At 44.7% G+C, this 20,808-nt stretch overlaps 1 long non-coding RNA gene across 3 annotated transcripts in view; it reads left to right on the top strand.

The window, feature by feature from the left end:
- Positions 1-311: 311 nt before the first annotated feature.
- Positions 312-20,808, top strand: part of LOC125617607 — a 28,807-nt gene continuing 8,310 nt past the window's right edge. For 2 of the 3 annotated variants that reach the window (XR_007348666.1, XR_007348664.1), the window contains exons 1-2: positions 312-586; positions 14,136-14,231. This is a non-coding gene — a long non-coding RNA (uncharacterized LOC125617607). Of the gene's footprint in view, positions 587-14,135; positions 14,232-15,451; positions 19,793-20,808 lie in introns of those variants that run through there. The other variant, XR_007348665.1, reaches the window with a different exon arrangement.

The raw sequence follows: 20,808 nt of genomic DNA, 5'->3' as shown, positions 1-20,808 counted from the left end.
GAGAGTTTGTGAAGTGTGTTCTAAATTTTTCCTTGTTTCCCTTTTACCCTGGACGAGGTAAGCCATTATTTTTGCCATCCTTTCATCATCTGTCTCCTTTTGTGGGCCCCCTGGGGCTTGTGGCCAGCCCTTACAAGGTCCTCTCTCTGAATGATAGCCTGCATGCACAGTTTCCTGGGGGAGGGGCAGTATTCTTTTTACAATCCAAACAGCCAGCTCCAGAATAGAATCTCAGCAATGTTCTGGCTATAAACGGCAGTGTGCCTTCTTTGGTTCACTTCCTGACCCCTCCCCAGGCTGTTTGGGTTTTTGCAAACATCCTTGCTGGCTTCAGGAAGGGTGGGACGGAATTGTTTGGTAGTTCAAGGGGTTCTGAGGTCTCTCTCATCAGTCAGCAGGCTTTTGAAGAAGCAGGAACTCCAGAGGCAAGACCAAGGGCAAACAAGATGGCGGGAGGGGTGAAATCCCGCCCCGAGGTGCAGACCTGAAGGGTCTCTTCTAACAGGTGTGTCCACGAGAGACCTCCGGAGCAGCCCACAAGCATGCTCACAGCTGCGGGCCACCTGCCTTCCTGTGCTCAGCTCAGGTGAGCAAAACGGCAAAAGCAGCTCAGCAGCACGTAGGAGCATCACTTGAAGGTTCATGACCAACCTGAACAGGGAAAGGAGACCCTTAGCTTGGGCCACTGGGTGGGGCGTCCAGGAGGCACATGGTGCCCCGTCGGAGTTGCTGGGTACCCCTGCCAGGAGAAGCAGGTCCCCTTTTCCTCTTTCCTTTCTCTTTTTTCCCTCCACTTTTAAAGGGAAGGGCAGGGAACAAAGACTAAATGGGCTGTCTTTCTGTTCTTTGTCCTTTTTGTGACAAGAACAGCTGTGGCATTCTGAGTGACAAAGAAGGAGCAATTTGCAGAGACGTTGGGCCAAATTATCAAAATTGAGTTCCTAATTTACACATGGGAAATACGTGGCTTTGAGGAGAATTCTTGGAACAAATGCAGATCGGCGTGCGAGCAGTTGTGGAGTTGGAAATCTGTGCGCCCCTGCACGCCCGCTCCACGCAGCTCTGCCCTGCTCCAAGGCATCCATGCTGAAGGCCACTGGGCAGGAGCCGTGACTGGCTATGCATGCTTCTCTAGACTACTGATGGCTCAGTGCTGAACCTTTCTGCATTGACAGTAGATTTCCGAAGCACAAAGTAGATTGTAAAGCAGACACATGTGACTTCTGCTTTCTCAGTGTGTGTCTGCGGTATGGCTTCACTGTGGTATTGCTGTACAATAGTGTTTAGCAAACTTGTTTAATATGTTTCCAGGAGCTTTTCGAGAAGACGCCTTTAACATTTGTCATTGAGTTGCAGAGGTCTAAACGGTAGCTTAGCAAATAGCTCAAAACAATTACACAATGGCCACGCAGCTCAGAAATGTTCTCTCCCCACTTTTCGAGCTGCTCTGAAATAGGTAGCCCTGTGCGTCAGCTTTTGTTCTGGAGAGCAGCTCCTATGAGTCACGCTGAAACCTTAGGGTGGTCTTTTGTTTTTCTGCTACTCACACTCTGAGGAGGAGATTCTTTAAGTGGCAGTTGTTAGGTAACGAATGCCAGAGAACTCTCTAGGGACACGCAAGCTCTGAACCTAACGAGTAAGCAGTTCCTTCACGAAGGCAGTCCCAGGTCTCCCAGATGCCAAGGACTTCCCACAAAGAGGCAAGCTGTACAGTAAAGTGATGGTGCCCCGTGGTGTTTAGACGCTGGTCACATTAGGTTTTCCTCATGGAATATCAGTTAGTTCTTTTTATTTCATTTCTTCCCCCCTAGAAAATGGTGGAATGGTGGGTCCTGCCCATTGTTCACAGGACAGTCCAGGGGACTTGGCTGGATACCCATCATGGGACCAGGGCATGCCTCACTGGGCAACCTTACCTGCCCCTGGCGACGAGCAGGGGAACTAGAGAGCAGACGGCAGTCAGCCCGGCTGTGTACTGTTTTCCCCAGAGGAGTGAGACAGTCCAGGCAGGGCCCTCGGCTTCCTCCAGGGTTTGGGACGGGAGGCAAAATCAACTATCCTTTGGACTCTCGAGCAGACCAATGGCTCAGGACTTGTACCCCCTGTCCTTAGCCTCCTGAGAAGACCCCTCGCAGGTGTGTCATCTCACCAGAATGAGTAATGCCGGTCTGCTAAATGGACCAAAGAGGCTGAGGATGGTGTTGGATCTTGCTGGCTTACAGAGATTTGACTGTCAATCTTGAAGAAACCTCATCCTCTCCACTTCCATAGATTTGCTTTTGGTTAGAGCACAGATAAAGAGTGATGCCAAGCCCTGCAGTGCTGGCTCTTGTCGAATTTGCTTTATGGTTTCCATTGTTGTGTCGGTAGTTCTGTCTTCCTTTACTGTCTGGGTACTTTTCTGATTGCCACCCCTTTTATTTTGAGTTTCCCGAGGACTGGACACCTTTTCTATCTGGGTTGATTCAATCAGCTTATGAAACTGTCTTTCCTGCAGTGTCATGGAAGAGCTCAGGGCGTGCAGCCAGTTTCTTGGCTTCGTGTCCCAACACTTTGACCACGTGACCGTTGGGGAACCACTGAGATCTCACAGGGCCTCACTTTTTCATGAGCTGAGGATAGCTCCTTCAAAAAGTCATGATGATCAAGGGGATCATGGATATAAAAACACCTTTTCACATGCTAGTGTCAATAACTTTGTTTCAACAGTTTCAATCTCAGAGCTACTGATGTGGGTGCCTTTAATAAGAATGCTGTAGTGGCTGCGGCTGTGGTTCAGCAGAGGAGCGCTTGCCTAGCATATGCGAGGCCCTGGGTTCGATCCTCAGCACCAACAAAAAATAAACAGAATAAAGGTGTTGGGTCCAACTACAACTAACGAATAAATAAAAAAATTTTTAAAAGGTAATGCTGTATGAGCTTATGGATCTTGTAAGGATCACCCTCGTCTCCAGGTTTTTACTTATGGAACATGTTGGGCAATACCATGTTCCTGGTTAGGAAACGTTTCTCTTCTGTTTGAGCTCTGAGAATTAAACAAAAATATATTGAAATGAAATAGAACCCAAATAACGGCAGGCATTTTGTCCTGACCTGACTCCACTGTATGCTTGCTTAAAATTATTCCTTCCCAGCCTCCCAACAGCTGTGTCTATGTGGACAGTACAGTAGGACCTTCCGGAGTCCCTGACTGTGGTCCTGATGTATAACAAAAATGACTCTGAAATGTGTAATCAAAACAATTCCCTCATGAAATCTGTCTCAACAGGGTCTCTCTGACTACATGTGCCTCAGTTGTTCTTGTGGTGTTTGCCTTTATAAACTCTGTACTCCCAAAATCCAGGAGCTGTGAGGTCTTTGAGGCACCAGCTCCCAGCCACTTGCCTGGATTGTTCTTTATTTCCTTTCAGTGTGGCTCAGTAAGGGTGGTGGTGTGTGACTGCCGTGCACTCCAGAACACACATCAGAGAAGAAACTTCTTTCTTCCTTCCTTCCTTCCTTCCTTCCTTCCTTCCTTCCTTCCTTTCTTTCTTTCTTTCTTTCTTTCTTTCTTTCTTTCTTTCTTTCTTTCTTTCTTCTCCTCCTCCTCCTTCTCTTTTTTACTGTGAACATATTTTCTACTTGTCATTTCAATTATTTGTATACTTTTGTATAAATCTAAGTGGAGGAATCTGAACTTTTGATACTTTTCCAACAATTTACTTTCTGTGTTATAAATCTCTTTTTGTAGGTTGGGCCGTCTGCTTCTGGTACTGTTTCAGAACAGACACTCTGAAGGGACACATGACAAAAGCAATAGATCCCTGATATTCATCATAGCCATATCTTTCCCTCCTTCCCTGAGTGCATCAGAAAGTAAGGTGAATATATAAATCAAAACAAAAGACCCAAACCAAAGGACAGGGATCCAAGACCACAGGAGAGAGCCGTGAGCAGCACACGGGAAGCAACACCTGAGAAGTGGTCTTGGAATCTGCTCCTGGATTGGTCTCCTTGGGCAAAGGGCTTTGAGACTTTTAAAGTTGGAGAAATAAAACCTAGAACTCCCACATCAGCTTTCTTCTCTTAGGAGGGAATAGAGTGGAAGAACTTCTGGCTTTGGAAAGGGACAGGCAAGTCTCCTTCAGAGGAGAGATTTATGAGTGAAGGTGCTGAAGTCAATAGTGACTAAGTGAAAACAGGGTTCCTAAGTGCACATTTGATCACAGGAAAGACGTAAACCACTATGAGAGAAAACAAGCCCAAACCACAAATGTCCTATGCAAAACGTCACTCAAACTATTAGAAAATCAGATACAGACTATCAAACAACTCCAAATGAAATATTTAAAGCAAAATAAAGAATATAATAACAATGAATATAGAAGTTGCAGAACTAACCAGGAATATCTGAAAGGCAAAATGAGTCACACAGAAGTTTTAGAAATGGAAAACACAAGGTTTAACATTAAAGAAGAGTTAGACACAGCTGAAGAAAGAATTCAGAAAGTAAAAGGGAAGTCTGAAGAAATTATCCAGGCCCTAGTCTTAATACCAAGGATACAGAAAACATGGAGAAGAGTATGAGAAGATCTGGTGCTGTCTAATTAGTTTGAAGGAGAAAACAGAATTGAGGAAGGGCAATCTTAAAAGAAAGACAATCCTAAGAAATCTTCAGAGCTAATAAAACACACAAGTCCATGGATGTTCAAGACTAGCACCATGGAACACCAAAGACAAAGTGTATTTTAAAAGAGCAAGACCTATTTAGACTTTCAGTTAAAAAAAAAAAAAAAAGAGCAAGAACAAAGGAAAAGAGGCATAAAAAATAGAAAGCAGAGAGAAATCCTGAAACTAGGTGGTGGAACCACTTCTGATTTAAAAATAACCACAATTAAGTTAAATTTATTTATAAGAGAGCATTAGGAAAAACAAACTCAAACTACAAATACAAAACCTTTAAAAAGATAGTCCTAGAATATAATTGTTGAGGGCCATAACCGAGTTGGGATGACGCATGGCATTTTTGCCAGAAGTAGTGGTTGAGAGGTGACGCCAGCGAGCCATTAAGATGATGACTTTTGAGTTCTCGCGGAGTTCCCATTGAGTTCCGGTTGAGCTCTCGCGGGGATTCCTGAAGAGTTCGCGTTGGTTGGTGAAGTTCGGGTGGTGGGAGTTCCCATTGGTGTGGTGTGTTCCTGGAGGAGCCGCATGGGTGGCGTTGGGGAGAGTTCCCAGGGAGCGTGTGTGGAGTTTGTTCCTGCTTGAGTGGCTCGTGATTTGTGCCCAGCCAGACTGCGGCATATAATGACATGGAAAATTCAAAAATAAAAGATGGAAAATTTATTTAAGGCAAATGCTAACTAAAAGAAATATGTCAGTGAAATTATTATCAGATAAGAATAAATCATCAAAAAATGAGGATCATTGTATTGTAAAATTTCTAATTCAGCAGGAAGATCAAAGAGTTTTAAACTTGTATGGCTTTAATAAAAATAAGAAGGACATAAAAATATACAAACCAAGTGTGGCAAATCTACCAGAAGCAATTAATACATTTTACTATTACTGTGTGAATTTATAACAGACATTTCTCAAGTGTGATAGGTTAAATAGACTAAAATTAGTAAAGTTAAAGAAAATTTAAGTGACACAATAAGCAAACTTGATTTAATGGACCTAAATAGAACCCTGTGCTTGAAAATGAGAGAATACACATTCTTAAAGTGTACATGGCATATTTATAAAAATGGATTGCACATTATGCCAGAAGAACATTCTTATCATATTTCAAATAGTTGTTATCATCAGGTCATGTTTACTTACTACAAGAAAATTATATATAAAGCAATGATAAAAATAGAAAATAATTCTATATGTTTAGAAATTAAAAATACTGCTACTTCATGAGTCCAAAAGGAAATAAAGTAGAAATTTCAAAATTTCTAGAAACAATTGATAAATTATGACATTTTGGGGAGAGGCTTACAGTCTTCAAAGTGTGTACTACAAAGGAAGATTTCGAGTGCTAATCATTTGATCAGACCAAGAACAATGAAGTAAATTCAAGGAGAGTAAATGAAGTAGAAAATAAAGGTGATACCAAGATCAATGACACAGAAGGTCAAGATGCAAAAGGAAGGATTGTCAAAGTCAAAAGTCAGCTTTGAAAACATGAATCAAGTAGACCAAAACTGATGAGGGAGTGTGAAGAAGGACCTAGGCACAGATAAGCAGTATTAAGAATAATAAAAAAGCATAATAAACAGAAAAATGCATAATATGATAAAATTACGTATAATAATTTCTTGCTAATCATTTTGGAAACCTTGATGAAATGGGCGCATTTGATAAAAATATAAGCTTTCCAAAATGACTAATGAGACAATAGATAAACCAAATAATTCTGTAGTTATTATAGACATGGAGTCAATAAGTGAATGCGTTTCCATAAAGAAAATATCCTGTAAGATGTTTTACAAGTGATTACATAAACATTTTCAAAGGTACCTAATTTTATCAAACCATTTTGGAAACGCAATCTTGAGAGGAGAAGGCAGTCACAGAAATGAGCGCTATACGATGACTTTAAGTGCGTGGTCTCATCCCTCCCAAAACAAACGAACAAACAAAATCCAAACCTGAATTTCATTCATCCTCTAGCTCCAAGTTGCACTTCCAGGAAGTTCTGAGGGCAGAAGGACCCACCAGCAGCTGCCACTAGAGTATGGTACACACCGCTCAGTGCTTGAATGCTCCCCAGGGGATGAGCTGGTTCCTTCCACTGTGAGGTAGCACGTGTGTGTGTGTGTGTGTGTGTGTGTGTGTGTGTGTGCAGGTGTGAGCAGAGGCTCAGGTCAGGAACACTGGGACCTGCGCACCTTCCATGCACCGAGAGGATCACGTCAGACCCCACTTCAGGTACACTGCTAAGTAAAGAAACGTGTGCGGCCACAGAAATTTGAGCACTGTATTAATATTCAATAAATAATGACGGAGGTACATTTCAATGTAACATGGATAAGGATTATTAACTATGCGGTGGTACTGTAGTTACATGCAGCTAGTGGCCCACTGATCTAGGATGGCTTGATGGGACAACTAGGGTGACCATGTCTCATTCCTCCTTCAGCTGAGCTGACTCAGATGTGTACTCATGATAGATCAGAAGCAAGTCTGATCACACAGGCAATCTTCAGGCAGACCTCCGCCTGTGTCTGGTTTACTATATCCCATGGGCCACAGCGAGCCCCTTGGCTGAGCCCAGCCTCTGAAGGAGGGAGACTAGAAGGTTTCACTGCAGGAAAGCTGGGGCAGCGAGCACGGGGGCCTCTCTGTGGCCTGCAGAATGTTATAGCAGGTCCTGGGGGAAGCCAGTCCTCTGTGAACTGCTTGTTGTTGAACCTGGACAGCAAGCCCACTGGGTTTTGTTATACTCTCGGTCTACTTTTGTAGGTGTTTGAATTCTCCATAATAGAGGAGAAAATTAAAAATCAGACTCCCGTCCCTCCACGTAGGAAGCTGAGCAGGTTTTCCTGAGGATTTTTGTTCTGCAGTGTTCTTTCCTGTTCTTGCTGGCTGAACCAGATCATTATGTCCCGAATCTCCTGCGAACGGAGCTGGATGGTGGGTAGGGTGGGTGGGGAAGGCAGGAGGAGAAGCCAGCAGGTGCCTGAGCAGATTGGGATCTTTGCTTTCTCTGGAGAGGACATCTCAGGGCAGCTCTGCCTCAGTCACGAAGAATTCTTTCTACGCATCCCTGCCTGTCTTTTTTTTAGGAAGTTTTGACAGAAAAATTGGGTCCTTTACATGTCACTTACTGTACAGATAGACATTATCACAGCTTTGTTTGAGCACATGGCTCCAACCTATTTTGACACCTTCCTTCTTTCCTTTTTCTTCCCACTCTTCTCAGTCCTTCCCTCCATCCACTTGAATCTCCCTTCCTTCCACCCTCCCTCCCTCCCTCCCTCCTTGTCTCTCCTTCCCTCTTTCTTTTCATGCATTTATTTTAAAAACATTTATTAAACTTCTACTACAGCAAGGCCCTGTGCTATGTACTGGTGACAAATGAGTGAGCAGAAAAACAGATCTAATTGAGTCTAAAATTTATTATCTCAGCTCAAATCCAAACTGCATGAAAAACCTCTATGGTGGTTTAGATCCATCAGAATATTTTTTATGATATTTAAATGGTAATTTCCCCTCCATTTAACAAAAGAAATTCAGTGCAAAGTCTTCTAAGACTATGCGACCACCCCCTTGTAATTCAGCCCTTCAATTATTCTATACTTCCAAATCTATATTTTGAATTTTAGATCTGAAATTTTTTAAAAATAATTTTTATAGCCAAGTCTCTGCAAATTGCATATTGAAGCCACATTGAGCAATCTATTACGCTCAAAACCGAGAGAGGTGGGGCAGGTAATGCTGATTTTTCTGAGAGCACCTGAAATCAATGAACTATATTGCTTCCTCAATACAGTTTCACTCTGAATTCTTCCACATTTTCTACATGGTTTGCCCAGAAAATCCTGTGTGTGGCATTTCCTCCTCTTCAATATGGGACTTCAGCAAGTCGATCTATCATGCAGAGAAGTGAGGGTGAGCCAGAGGAACACGCCTTTATATTCCTGAAAGTCATCCTGGACTTGGGGAGACCTGAGAGGACAACTCTGGGGACATCCACACCCGGAGTGATAGGATGCTGTTACAGTCTGGATGTGTGGTGTCCCCCAAAACTCACGGGTGAGACAATGCAAAAAGATTCAGAGAAGAAATGATTGGGTTACCAGAGCCTTAACCCAATCAGTGAATCAGTCACCTGATGGGTTTAATTGAGGGGTGGCTGAAGGCTTTGTATCTGGCAAGCAGAGCTCTCTGCTTCCTGATCATCATGTGGGCTGCTTCCCTCCACCACACTCTTCCACCATGATGTCCAGCCTCACCTTGAGCCCTGAGAAATGGAGCTGCTGTCTATGGACTGAGACTTCTGAAACGGTGAGCCCCCAAATAAATTTCATCCTCTGCAGTTGTTCTGGTTGGGTCTTCTAAGTCACAGCAGTGAACAAGCTGAGTAAAACAGATGGGCAGCCTAGAAGACATCCATTCATCTTGGAAACATAGCCAGGACCCTGCTAATTCCCAAAGGCTTCACATTAGAATAACCCGTGCCCTCTTAAGACCAACAAAGATGGGTTTCTGTTTGCTTCCTCCCACTATCTGTTTGTAAATGCAGTTGACTGCCGGGAAGATCACGACGCCTGACGTGGTTGGCGTGGTGAGGAAGTGCAGCCATTGTGCATTCCAGGGAATGCCTGGTCTTTCCGCCAGTTTTGTTTCTAGTTCAATTTTGCTTCTGGTGCTCTGTGAAGAACTCAGCCTTTATTATTGTCTGAGGTGCAGATTCTGTTTTTGTAGTGGGGATATTTTCAAGAAGAAAGACAGCTCCAGGCTAGAGCCTGTGTGCCCTCTGGCTGGCTTCTTCCACAGTCTCTTTGCATGTCACATACTGTACAGAGAGAGAGAGGGGAAAAGAGTCCACAAAAACAAATGTACAGGGCTATCGAGGTGACGCTATGCATATGCATTAAGAGCGCGGGGGCAGCAGGTCCTCCCAGATGTTCACTAAATGCTTCAGCTCTGGGCACAATGGGTGAGCTTGTTAACCCCTCACCTCTGCAGAGGGGAATTGGCAAGGGTGAAGTTGCTGGTGTCCGTTCCAATCATCAGCTATTTGTGGTACCAATAAAACGCTCATGATGAGCCCAGATGGTGATAAGGTTCTTGGTCATGAGCCTTCTGAGCAGCATTCATAATGCCGTATTGCACATTAAGAAGCATCATTTTAGTTTTGCTGGATGAAAAGGCCTGAATGTGAACCTGGACATTGCAAGTTTCTGGTCCTGAGTATTAACTCACTGAGTCTCAGCGTCCTCGCCTGCAGCACCCGCCCCACCTCACAGGGATGCTGTGAAGGGGAGTTAAAGCCCACCCGGGAAGCGCAGAGCATGGCTTTGACACAGAGGCTTAACATACTGATGATGAAGGGATGAAGAGGAGGGGGACATGGTGTTCCAGGGTCACGTGAGCTGGGGGAGAGATGCTCCCGGTTCCTCTCGTCTGCCCTTCAGCTGCTCTGCTCTGCACCTGTCGAGGGCCATGTCTCTTCATCCATGGCCCTTTCGCCAGGCTTCCCCACGTCCCGACTCGCTCTGCTCCTACCACAGTCAGCAGGCAGCGCACCGAGCCATGGGGGGGTCTTCCCACTCTGTCACCTCTCTTCCCCAGGGTGACCCCCACTGTGCTCTTCTACTCTTTTACCTTTTGTCATTTATTTGTTTATCTTTGCAGTGCTGGAGATGGGACCCAGGGTCTCATACATGCCTGGCAAAGGCTGTACCACTGAACTCCATTCCCTACCCTGACCTTCTTTTAAAATTTAATCTCCAATAATTTTATCCCTGAGATTTGAAACTGCATCTCAACATGTGGGTACAGGTGTTCTTCATATCTAAGGAGCACTGTTTTGCAGATTACTGGTTTTCTACCCGGGTTGGCTCCCCCTGACCATAATGTCATGTTGGTTTAGGGCATGGGTCTACAACTGGGCTAAGTCTGGCCTCTGCTTGTTTTTTGCAAATGACATTTATCTGAACATGACAGGACCGATTTCTGCATTGTCTGTGACTGTCTTCCCTATCACAGTTTAGTAGTTGCAACAGAGACCATGTGATTTCAAGGTCAACAACATTTACCATGTGACCTTCACAAAGTTTTCTAGTCGCTGGTTTAGAAAGTAGAGGGAGTAGCTCCTCTGTCACAGCTTTGAGGACTCAGTATGTGATGTATGGAAAGGTCTTTTTAGGAATGAAAAAGTTTCTTTCATCAAATTTTAAGTCAGGAAGCAAAAAGACTGCCCATTTTTCTCCCAAATTGAAATGAACAATAAACCCGTTCAACCCAGTATCTTAGCAGAAAATTTATATCCAATATTTTTTTATGCTTTTATGACACCTAGTTTTTCAACTAATGTGGCTGACTCCTCTGGGCTGTTGGGGCGAGTTGATAAAGCTCCTGAAGGAATTGTGTGGCTGGCTGCCATGTTCAGCTGTCCCTGGAGCCAAACGCTTCAGCTGTGGGCAACTGACAGAACAGGAATAAGCTAGACATGGAGTTGGGCCTAGGAATATGCAAGGAAAGGGGGATCAGTGAGACCGCACAGAAGGCGTAGGTATAAAAAGAAGGATCGGAAGACACATCTCAAAACAGATACCTGGTGAATTGCGGCAAGATGTCTAAGGTGTCTTTGCTGTAATGACGTCCTGGGGTGCCTCAGGTCCTGTAAGAATATTTGAAAACAAACATTTGGAATGGCCACGAGGAGCTCTGAAGGGCAGGTGAAATCAGCTACGATCCAGGAGAGGAGACGCACAGCCTGATGGGGAGGCGGGAGGACACTGTGTGCTGGGGAGCCCAGCAAACACTGCTTTCTCGTCCCTCTCTGCTCCAGATCACTTTTGGAATGGAGAGTCGGTCAGCGCAGCCAGAGGCCCCAGGTTCAGCTCTGGTCTCACTCTGAGCAACAGTGGCCTGTGGCCCACAGAGGGAATCAGCCACTGAGAGGCACCAATGGGCTGACATTTTAGAAGTTAGTTTTGTGGCTAGAGGAGTGGACGATCAGGAAGAATGAGATGGTTTGGGACAATAGAAAGAACTCGAAGCGGGAGCAAAGCATGGCAATGAGGAGGGTCTACACTTGCTCAGGGACCTCAGGTTACCCAGGGAGGGAGTGGGTGCACGTGGTCTGCTGGGAAGGAGCCAAGTGGAGAGCAGGATAGGTCGCGGGTGCCATCTGTCTCCAAAGACCCATTGAACAGGACAGTCACTTAGTTTCCTATAAGCTCAGCTTTCTGTGAAATTGGGTCAGGTGGGATGGGACAGAGAGGCAATTAAATCCAGTGATCCTTCTAGGTCCCCAAATGATATTGCTTTATGCAAAGCTCTAGTGTGTCTACATGTTGGCAGCTCAAACCTATCATCTATCTATCTATCTATCATTTATCTATCTATCATCTATCTATCTATCTATCATCTATCTATCTATCATCTATCTATCTATCATCTATCATCTATCTATCTATCATCTATCATTTATCTATCATCTATCTATCTATCATCTATCTATCATTTATCTATCTATCATCTATCATCTATCTATCTATCATCTATCTATCTATCATCTATCTATCTATCATCTATCTATCAATCATCTATCTATCTATCTATCATCTATCTATCTATCTATCTATCTCATATCTACTGACCATCTATCATTTCTTTATAGTCTGTCTAAAAAATAAAGCCAATTTTATTTTCCTTAATGAGAATACAATGCAAATTTTCTGTGATTTGAAAATGCCTTTTGTTTTTCTCTTTAATTTTTTTTTTTTTAATTTTAGTACTAGGGGTTGATCCCAGAAATGCTTTACAACTGAGCCACATCCCCAGGCCTTTTTCTTTTCCTTTTTAAATTTGAGACAGGGTCTAAATTGCTGAGGGTCTCACTACATTTGTGAGGCTGGCCTTGAACTTGTGATCCCCTTACCTCAGCCTCTGACGTCGCTGGGATTGCAGTGTGTTTCACCACATCCAGTTGCCCATTGCTTTTAAGTCTGAATCAGTCCATGGAGCTTAGTGGTTTGAAAAGTTCTGATTGTATGAATTGTGTTTTGACCCATTGTTGTAGAGATTGATTATAGTAAGAAGGGAAAAAGCCCTACATTCTAGCAAGTCACAAATAAAAACCAACAAAACACTGGGAATGTTTTTAAACAACATTGATACCTGGAAAGTGACAGAGTGAATGTGCTCTGGTAAGGTGGCTGCTGAGAGGTGGGACGGGACGCTAGCACCAACACGGAGAGAGAAACGCTGCCTCTCCTGGAGGCCAAGCACTGTGTCTGCTTCCCTCTTCACGGTGGTGCCTGGGCTGGGTACTTCACCAGGCCCACGGAGAGCAGAACTCGTCTTAGGGAGCTTGATGGAAATACCAGAGGAAGAATGAAGGTGAGATCTGGCCCCGGCCGGCCGGAAGCCCCCCCACGGATCCTGCTCTTCCCCTTTGGATCACCTGCTTCCCTCAGCTCACCACTGGGAAGTCCGCAGGTTGACTGTTGTGACGTCCTCAAATTCAGGGTAGGGTTGGTGTGGCATGCACTTGGAGTCCTGCCCTGTCACCTCCAGAAGGGTCAACCTGGACAACTCACTCAACTTGTTTTCCCATTTGTTAAATGGAGACATCAATCTGGACCTTAAGGGACTGTTGTGAAAGTTAAAGACGTTGCACTTATTAATTGTGGGCACAGACCGAGTGCCAAGGTAATAACACGTTTCTTCTCTTCCCCTGTTGAATGTCCAGGGCACGCCCAGTTTTGTGCCAGGGAACATGGTGTAAATGGAAGAAAGCGGGGCTGCTGGTGTGGACGGTTTTCAGTTTAGTTGAAAGGAGAGAGACTCATGGGTAAGGACGTCGTATTGATCTGTGGTGTGGTATTTGCTTGGAACCTCAGGTCCTCAGCTGACTTGGCTTTAGTGCTAAGTTTTATTGGTAATTTTAAGTACTGTTGGAGTCCCTTGTCCTTTCTGTTGCACACATTGATATTTGCTTTGTTTCCGTGTTGTGTACTCGGTTGCATTTTAGCGACTGTTTTCTTTTTCAGCAGAGGCATTGGACTTGGGCGTCTGATTCACATTGGTTTAACCTTTAAGAGGCTAGAGATCAAGTAGATGATACTTGAAAAATAATACCTTTTAAGAATCTGAAAGAAAACCCCACATGTGAGAAAAGGAAAAATGTATATTTCTATGTGATTCTTAGGAAATTCCACTTGAGTCAAAATAATGTTCCTAATTTACAGAGATTCTTAACGAGTCTCATTTTGCTTACCATTCACCCTCTTCAGGAGAGACAACTTCTCGTCATTAACTAGTGGACACACTGAATAAACTTCCCTCCGTGAAGGTCACCCTTCTAATCAACAACCTCTCTCCCTTGTGTGGAAATAGCTGATTGTCCAAAACACTCACATAATACCCTCTGCCATGCTCTTTTCCCAATTGAGGTAATCAATCACACGGCTTTTTTTTTTTTATAGGAATATTTGTATCTTGTGAGGATGCAGCTACAGTGCAATCCTGGGGTAGGAGAACAACACCAGCAAAACCCTTCTCTAAGCACCTTCTATGACACCGTAAGTAAACAATGAGCATGGTCTTATGAAATCGTTTGCATAGACCATTTGGAGTTTATCTCCCTCCTCTCAGAGCTACAAGAAAGCAAAGGGACTTGTGTGGATTCCCACCACGTCAGAGAAACAAGAAGGCCTTCCACACACAGGGGACCTGCTGAGGGCGCCAGCTGTTGGGAAGGACAGCTGTGAGAAAGCTGACACCGCGTGGTGGCCTCACATGCGCTGCCCTGGCTGGCAGCTGAGCCGGCTTTGGTCAGCTAGCCATCCAGGCCCTCAGCTCTGGAAGCCCTGGGCAGGCAGGACAAATGCTTGAGGGAACAACTGCTTTAAAAGAATAGACTGTGTGACACTCCCAGCTGCGGGGCCATTGGCGGGGCCAAGCCAGCTGTCGCCTGCAGCTTGGGTTTCCAACCCGAGTGAATGGCTGGCTCTGGGACGGAATTTTGATCATATGTGGGTTTGTTGGAATTCAGCTGTTGACGTCCACAGGGTGCGAGTTAGAACACCAGTCCAAGAGTCGCTTGTCCCGAGGGTCTTTGTCAGCTAGAGCAGACCCTCCCGCTCCAGTAAGCACTTAGCCCCATGTGAGGTGCAGAGAGTACAAGAATCCCCAACGTCTACACTTCCAGGCAGGTAAACCGCAGCACCCAACACAACACCTATATCTGATAGTCGCTATGGGTTTGTTAAATGAAAGAGTCATTACCTAAGCTGTCCAGGCTGGTCTTGAACTTGAAGGCTCCAGTGATCCTCCGGCCCCAGCCTCCCGAGTAGCTGGGATAAGAAGCTCATAACACATGGTCAACTTTCCAGAAAGACCTCTGCAGGATGGCAGGGGGGTCTTTCTGAGTCAGATGATGGGGTCAAGGAGGTGCCCCCTCCTCTCTTTGGAGAAGTGTCATAAGCAACATGACATCAGTGGGGACAACATGAACACACCACCAGAGAGGACTTGGTAAAGCCGTGAAGGGGCACAGGGAGGAGTGCAGGTCGGGTCAAGGGAGGAGCAGGGGGAGAAGACCTGGAAGTGCACAGCTCTCTGAGGGAGCCAAGTCCTGCTGTCCTGTCCCTGGGGAAAGGACTGTTTTGTGCCAGGAAATATGGTGGAAATGGATGAAAGCTGGGTTGCTGGTGTGGATGGGACACAGAAACAAAGCAAATATCAATGTGTGCAACAGAAAGGACAAGGGACTCTAACAGTACTTAAACCTCCACTTTAGGGATTTTCGCACAGGAAAATCAAGAACGACGGGAATGAATGGGAAATCGCCAAGGCCAGCTCTATTTTCAGGAAAAGATGTGGCGCAGAGCTCTGGTGTCGGAGGCTCAAAAGCTAAAGGAAGTCATGATGTGTGTAGCGAGCACACCAACAGCCCAGGCAGACGCTGCCTCGTGCCTGCTCTGAGGAGCTGGGTGGGCAGAAATCCACCAACTAGAGAACACACACTCCTGGGCAAAGATGCCTCAAGAGCAAGGGCAAAGGTCACAGCAGTCAAAGAACAAAATGCTGTAAAGAAAACTTGAATTACACGTCTTCTCATGGATTTAAAAATAAAAGCAAACGGAGAATGACAGGATCTACACACGATCTACACCTCCGCAGAACTAGAGCAGGAAGCAGGGACCAGAGGACGGAGGCCAAGGCCATGGAAGGGGTGACCGTCAGGAGTGACCAGGGCTGTGGGGAAGAAAGGAAAAGAAAAAGGAAACCGTCTCCAGGGTAAGGGATGCAGGGTGGGCACAGCAGGACAGGAGCCGGAGTGGAGGCTCGGCCCCACAAAAGGGAAACAAACAGGCTTTTAAGAAAGTTCAGATGAAGAATGACCCAGGGAGTAAAGGACCAAACAGAAACACATAAGGAGAGTTCTGGAAAACACAAAATAAGTCCAGAGGCATGAATTCACGTCAGACTTTGGGGAAAAAGCATTAAACGAGACAAAGGGTCCATAAAACAGCAAAGAATGTGGTCAAGGAGGAAGATGTCGGCGTGTCCCCCACCAGACACATAGTGTCACCGGAAGGAACAAGAGCAAGTCAAAGTACCTGGGAACAGTCGTGCAGAGAGACAGATCATCGGCAAAGGAAAACTGACTCCTCTCAATCCCCAGGTCCTCCGGGCAACACCCCACCAAAGAAGCTGACCTGAATTCCCCAAAAGTAGAAAGAGGATGGAATCTTCTTTGATCAGAACGAAACAAACAAACTAGACATTAGAAGCACGAAACTCCTTGCCTCTGTAAACGGAGAATGAAGCATGATAAAAGCAACGACGATGATGGCGAAATCTATGTTTGAAGCTACTATTGAGCAAAGGAGATAACAAGAACGGAGAATGGACCGTGTCTGAAAAGTAGGGCCCATGAGCCCTCCGTGAAGTGACGGAGAACTGCACTGCGGACCCGAGTGGGAGCCGCTGTCCCAAGTGCACGCGTTAAAACGGGAGGGTAAGAGTCCAGCTGAGAGCTCGGGACGCAAGGACACACCCGGGGAGGAAGGCAGAGGCAGAGGAGAAGTAGTGGCCCCTGGCAACCCCAAGAGGTGGGAGTGTCAAGTGAAAGCCAATGGTCACAGGTCGTGACCAACAAGAATCCCAACAAGAATCTCCAAGGTGAGGGCTTGAAGGTGGAGCACAGATGACTTCGCCAAACTAAAGGGAGAGGTGGCAGGGCCAGTTGTTGAAGGGGAAATGAACAAAGCTGTCAAGAGCTGCCTTTTAAAAACAGGCGTGGCCCAGATGGCAGGGCAGGGAAATTCTGCCCAGCATCTAAGGAGCACAGGATCCCAATGTTATCAGCGTGTTTGAGAACACACCAAGGGGGAAGGGGCGGTCCCTAAATTCTTTCTATGAATTTAGCATTATCTTTCCAGCCTTGACCAAGAGACCATACCAGAAAAAAAAAAATGACAGAGGCAATTTTATATAAAATGTTAGCAATAAAATCCAGTAGCACCACAAAAGAATAAAAATAGTAAAATGGAATTTATTTCAGAAATCCAAGACTAGTTTAATATTAAGAAAACTAACATGATTTGTAGTTTTTGTGGGTTAAAGGAGAAAAATGGCAAGATTATCTCCAAAGTTACCAAAAACACCTGTTAATGATCAGTGTACATTCTTGATTAAAGGAGGAAAGAGGGATAAATAAATAAAAAAAGCTTATCTCCTGCATCTCATCTCAAAGGCAGTAGCACACTTGTCAGAGAAACACCAGGTATATTTATATTAAAGTGAGGAAAAATAAAACCATATATTTACCTATCATCACTATTATTTAGAATTGTTTCAAATGCACTAGACAAAATGATTTAACAAAAGAAAAATTTAAAATGTAAGAGCTGGGAAGGAGAGAAAAAAACTTTAATAATTGTAAACTAAACGTGTAGTTTATGAAAAGTGTAGGTAAGATGCTGGTTCCAACATTAATATGCAGGTATCAAAAATCTCTGTTTATGAACACAGCCAGTCAGAGAGGAGGAGAACTCACTTTCAATAGCAATCAAGAAGATTAAATACATAGGCATAACTTTAACAAGAGTTGTCTATGAGCCACTGGAAGAGCACTTTAAAACTCTGCTGACACAGTATCAGTTTTGTACAAATGAAAGTTCATTGTTTTATATAGGAAGACCCAATATCATAAGGTTTTAGTTGTCTGTAGGTCAAACTATACATTTACTGAAACTTCAGTAAAATTACTGATGGATAATTTCTTCTGGAGTCAGATAAGTTGATTTTAAAGTTTCTATGGAAAAATAAACACACATATTTAACCAAGAAATTTTGAATTAGCAGAATAAAGCAGGGACATACTTTCCCAAATTAAAATAATGTGGCTTGAAATAAAAATAGGAAAATAAATAGAACCAAAATAGGCTCAAATACTCTTAGTATTTTGTTGAGTAAGAAGGTAGGGTTTCAAATCAGGGGAAGAAATGTTGATATTCAATATAATGGTATTGGAACAATTACAGTCTAGCCTCTGGAAGAAAATAAAGTTGTATTTCCTTTGTTGCATTAAGGTAAATTTCTGATGAAAGAAATTAAATGTACAATAATAAAAGTATTAAAAGACTTGGAAAAAATTTTTAAAAAAAATTTGTAGCAGAGAAAAGCTGTATAATTTGGCCCAGGTCCATATGCTGTAGATACGAAGATGTGGTTATATAAGACTAAAGTGCATGTAGCAAAAGTATCACATATGGAGTCAAAAGAAAAATTCAAAAATGAAAGATATAGTTGCAATTCATCTTACAGAGAACTTAATTTCTCTAATATATGGAGCTCCCATGGATGGATGAGAAAGTTATCAACAACGATCTGTCACGGTGACCCAGGTCAGCTGGCTCTCCAACATGGGCGAGCCATCCACACTCACTCACAGGAAGAAACAGTCAATCAAAGCCAAGCTGATATGGCATTTGCTCCTACGAACTGGACGTGGCCAGGAGGTTTGCATCTTTTGATGGAGAGCATATATTTTTATAGCGTTTATGGACAGCAAGAGGCAGCATTCTATCAGAATTAGAAATATGCACTCCTCTGTGGACCACCACTGCACTTCGGACCCAGGGCCTTGCCCCGAGCGTTCTCACAGTAGCAGAGCCACAGTGCGCAAGGAGACTGGTGCAGCTCCTCCTGGGAGCAGGAGAGGGCATGGACCCGAGGCCTGAGTGGGGCACAGGGAGCGTGCGCACCCGTGGGCATCCGCGCACGGGAAATGCAGCATCTGCTGGAAAGAGCAAAGGCACTGTGCGTGCCCACGGGGAGAGCTCAGAAGTGGCGAATGGAAAGACCGCCAGATGCGGGTTTACCAAGCTGCCACCCGTGGGATTACTGTGGGCGGGGAAGCGAGAGAGGTGGTGGTGGGAGGGCAGGCGATTTGTCTGAAGTGCCTCCAGAAACAGGAAGCGACAGAGGCCTGGCTGTGGAAGGAAGGCTGCCCTTTCACTGGCTGGTCCCGCACCTTCTGAGGTTGAAACATGAGCTCACCTTGCCATGGTTTGGTATGACCTGTCGCCAGGGATTCCTGCATAGGAAGTTTGGTCCTCAGTGTGGTGAGGAGAGGGGCTGGACCTTTAAGGGGTGGGGCCTAGTGGGAGGCTGTTAGGTCATTGGAAGGGTGTCCTTTAAAAGGATTAACAAAGTTCTGGTAGGATCCTGGTCCCTCCTGGGCCTCCTGTCTGGAGAAGTGGTCCCCCCATCACCCTGCCATTGTGGTAGTGGCACAAGTTGACCCAGCCAAAGGGCCTTCACTAGAGCTGGTGTTATGCTGCTCGGACTTTCAGCCTGGAGACTGAGCTAAGTAAACCTCTTTGCTTTTTAAATATCCAGGCTCAGACTTTTTGTTAGAGAGAGAGAGAGAGAGAGAGAGAGAGAGAGAGAGAGAGAGAGAGAGACTAATACACACTTTAACTCTAATTACAAAATAAAGTTCTAGGAATTGTTATTTTATACTATCTTCTGATGATCATTTCTAGAATTAAGAGGGCCTTTTTATATTTTAAAAAATTCTAATTTGCTATATATGACAGCAGAATGCATTACAGTTCATATTACACATATAGAGCACAATTTTTCATATCTCTGGTTGTACACAAAGTAGTCACACCATTCCTATCTTCATACATGTTCTTAGGGTAATGATGTCCATCTTATTCCACCATCTTTCCTACCCCCATGCCCCCTCCCTTCCTCTACCTCCCCTTTGCTCTATCTAGAGTTTGTCTAATCCTCCCACGCTTCCCCCACAACCCCATTTTGAATCAGCCTTCTTGTATCAGAGAAAACATTTAGCATTTGTTTTTTGGGGGGTTGGCTAACTTCATTTAGCATTGTATTCTCCAGCTCCATCCATTTACCTGCAAATGCCATGATTTTATTCACTTTTAATGCTGAATAGTATTCCAAAGCTTGCTATAGCTATAACATATCTTTATGTCTCATGATTGATGGAAAAAATTTTGGTAACCTCTGAAAGATGTGCATTTGAACATATTACTTCTGTCCTTTAAACTCTTTCAGTTTTTCCCTAACACAGAATAGGGGTCCAAATAACCTAGCGTGGCACCCCAGGACCTCTATACCTTTACTTCACTCAGCCCTCCGTGTTATCTCCCAGAGCTCTGTGTTCACTTTTGTACTTGTTTCTAGCCACGGTGGCACTCTCCTGTCTGCACGATCACTTCCAGGGTCTCTGTACCCTTTGTTTAGGAACTCTCCTGCCCCCTACATAGCTACCATCTAAGCTGACCAGGAGGATCTGGCCAGGCACCCCAATCCTGGGAGCTTTACTGCATCTGATCCCAGGCTTTGTACCCCCAGGGTCCCTGTGCTCTGCTGACCTTCACACTCTAAACGCTGCCCCTTGCCGGTGCCCCTTCCCAGGTGGGGACTCCTTCATGACAGAGACTATGTCCCCTTTACCTCTGTATCTTGGTTCCTTTGCACAGAGAGGGCACTGACTACACATGTGACTAGATGGACAGTGGCTCTCAAGATGTGATGGGAACATTTTAATGGTCGCTGCCAGGACGTGCGAGCTTTGGTAGAGGCAAGACCACTGTCCCTACACGTCCA

The sequence above is a fragment of the Marmota marmota genome, unplaced genomic scaffold (genome assembly GCF_001458135.2).
Source record: "Marmota marmota marmota unplaced genomic scaffold, marMar, whole genome shotgun sequence".
In the NCBI taxonomy this organism is placed as follows: Eukaryota; Metazoa; Chordata; class Mammalia; order Rodentia; family Sciuridae; genus Marmota; species Marmota marmota.
Note: the sequence above shows the minus strand (reverse complement) of the source record. Positions and strands in the feature narration are given on the sequence as shown.